Below are 2,990 nucleotides of genomic sequence, written 5' to 3'. Positions count from 1 at the left end.
GCCCCAGGCCCCGAACCCCGACCCAGACCGTGCGCCCTCCTTCAGGGCCCCCGCAGCCCCAGGCCCCGAACCCCCACCCAGACCGTGCGCCCTCCTTCAGGGCCCCCGCAGCCCCAGGGCCGGGGTCCCCTCAGGCTCTCTGCCAGTCAGTCCTTCAGAACCTAGTGAGTCTGCCTGAGAGTCCCCTCAGACTCTGCACCCTCAGACTTCAAAGTCCTCGAGGTTAAAAAAAAGCGTTTGCTTTCCTCTCAGCCAGTGCTGACCTCTAAGCTTCTGCCAGTCCCCCAGCCCACCCCCCCCAAGTCCTTCTAAGTTCCTGCCATCTTCTTATTCTCCCCTGAACCTCAGGATCTGGCCGTAAGCTGAATCCTCACCTTGCATTCTTCACCCATAGCAGCCAAGCCCTAACAGCACTCACCTCTTCTTCCTTCTGACTCCCTGTGCAAGACCCCATTCTGCCTATTCTGCAACCTCTGCTGCCCCCACACCATGCCTGTCTGTCTGATTCATCATTCATGAAGTTGTTGCTTCTCACTAATCTCATGTCTTCCAGTTAGGTCATCTTAGGCAATTTAAAAAAAATTAATAAGCATTTACTTTGTGTAGAGCAAATTAGTCAAGTGCAACAACTGGGACAGGACAAGGTTCCCATCATGTAGAACTTTCAGTCTCATGAAGGATAGGACACATAGAGATGCCTATAATGCACAGTAATACTAAATAAATTTATCAGAGGCAAAGAAAGAACTTTATAAGATCTAAGAGTGTAGGGCATAGGGGCTCAGTGAGTAAGAGCACCGGCTCCAGTGTCAGTGTCGGGATGACCTGGATCGAATCTGGGCTCAGATACTCAGCACCACACCCAGAAATAACTGGCTGTGTAACCTTGAGCAAGTTACTAAACCCGGATTGATTAAAAAAAAAAAGTGTAGGGCATAATGGAGCGAGAGAGAAGATCCCCAAGATTAAAATCAGAAGTTGATTTTATTTACCGAGGGACTGCGGGGGTCGAATACCCAAATCAGACAGTAAATTGGCATGAACAGTATGCTGGTTTTTAAACAGATTACAATAGTCTGGTTACCTAAGCTGAAACTACAATCAGTGATTGGTCAGTGTATATTTGAATTTTCCCTAGAGTTTTTCCTAGGCTGAGGTACAGGGAACCCAGAATGAGTGGAGATGGGGAACACCCTGTACGGGGCAGGGGACTGGAAAGAATGGAGCAGGGATTTTACCCTAGGTTGAAATCCCCACCCACAGATCAATTAGGAGAGGGAAGTGTAAAAGTTATGCTAAAATGCCTGCTTACACATCCATGGAAGGGAAGGGGAGGGCAAAGTTATGCTAAAATGCCTGCTTACAGATCCCTGGAAGGGTAGGGAAGAGTAAAGTTATTGCTTACAGATCAATTAAGGGTATGGAAGGTGGGGTTGTGCTCAAGAAGAGGAAGGTTTTGAAAAAAGAGGTAAAGGTTGAACAAACTTAGTTGAGGAGGGTGCATCTAAGTAAGGATTTCAAGGATGGGTAAGAATTCAAAAGGGATTAAGGTTGGGGAAGGAGTTAGTTATCAGATGTAGGAAACTACATCTAGAAAAAAGGCACAAAGGTGGGGAAAAGAGATCCAGCCCAGACTGGAAAGGATCTTGAATACCAGGCAAAAGAGTTTGAATTTTATTCTTTGGGATAAAAAAGTGAAGACATCAGTTTTGCAATTAGGAGGCAGATGTTCCTAGAGAACCAGTACTAGGGTGATCAGGCAGACCTCTGTTTTCTTTCTATGCCCACAAGCTCTGCATGTTCTGATGCTATCTACCATATGTCTAATTTTATTTTTTTTCTTTTTTGCTTTTTGGAGGGGAAAGGGAGGATAATTGGGGTTAAGTGACTTGCCCAAGGTCATATAGCTAGTAATTGTTAAGTGTCTGAGGTCAGATTAGAACTCAGGTCCTCCTGACTTCAGGGCCAGTGCTCTATTCACTGCTCCACCTAGCCTCCCCATGACTCTAATTTTCACATTTTCATATACTATAATATATAAGTTTTTATGAACCATTATTATGATGAGGTATGGGCTCTGGGAGCCCCTTCTAGCTCTCCTAGAGTACTTGAGGTATAGGCTCTTGAACTCTGATTAAATCATCTCATTTGATGAGGCATTTGCATGAGGCTCACCCTTAAGGCTATCAGAGTGGCTGATCTATCCTTGAACAGGCCTAGCCCACCATCTTTGTGGTTTCCAGGTGGCCTCCAGGGACTTTCCACCCTTAATCACTCATTGATCTCATTAACTCCTCCTGAAGACCCTCCCCAAACTCCTTCCCTAGACCACTGCTAGATTCCTCCCACAACCTTCTGTATATAAGACCCCATCTCACACCATGTGGTGTGAAAGCCCCATAGAATTTTCTAGCACGGACTTACTCTGTGTCCAATACAAGCGAACTTTTAATAAACTTTACTTTTCTTTGGCTGAGAGAAGACTTGAGTCAAATTCCTTAGGCAGGAACCAGCATATTGGTATTTTGGGGTCTTGAAAGCAACACTAACCCTTTTTATGGGTAACCTCTTCAATTTGTTATAGAAAAATTCATAACAAATTCACAATCATGCACCATGCTTGTGCATCCTCACCACAACCTGTAATGTCTGGAAAACAATTTCCTTTAACTATGGAAAAATCCCAATTCCCATGAATTTTCTTTGCTGTGACTTTCTCTATATCTGATATCAGTCTTTTTTATATCTCTTGATGATTTCATCTTCCTTGTACATTTTACATGATTGAGCCTATACTCAAAAGCCCTCCAACTTGGTAAGACCTATGAGAGATTGAACCTAATTGGCATTGTTTATAAAAACATAGGATCACTTTCACATCCATAGGAGGTATATGAAGATTTTAGATAAGATTGTAACACTAAAAAGAATTGTTTAAAAAATAGAATTAAGGGAAGTTTAGAGAAAAGCAGTTATAATGAATAAGGAGT

This window comes from Petaurus breviceps, unplaced genomic scaffold, assembly GCF_028583685.1.
Source record: "Petaurus breviceps papuanus isolate PSGF00001 unplaced genomic scaffold, PetGlider_PUasm1.0 90825, whole genome shotgun sequence".
Lineage (NCBI taxonomy): Eukaryota > Metazoa > Chordata > Mammalia > Diprotodontia > Petauridae > Petaurus > Petaurus breviceps.
This window is presented reverse-complemented; position numbering follows the sequence as displayed.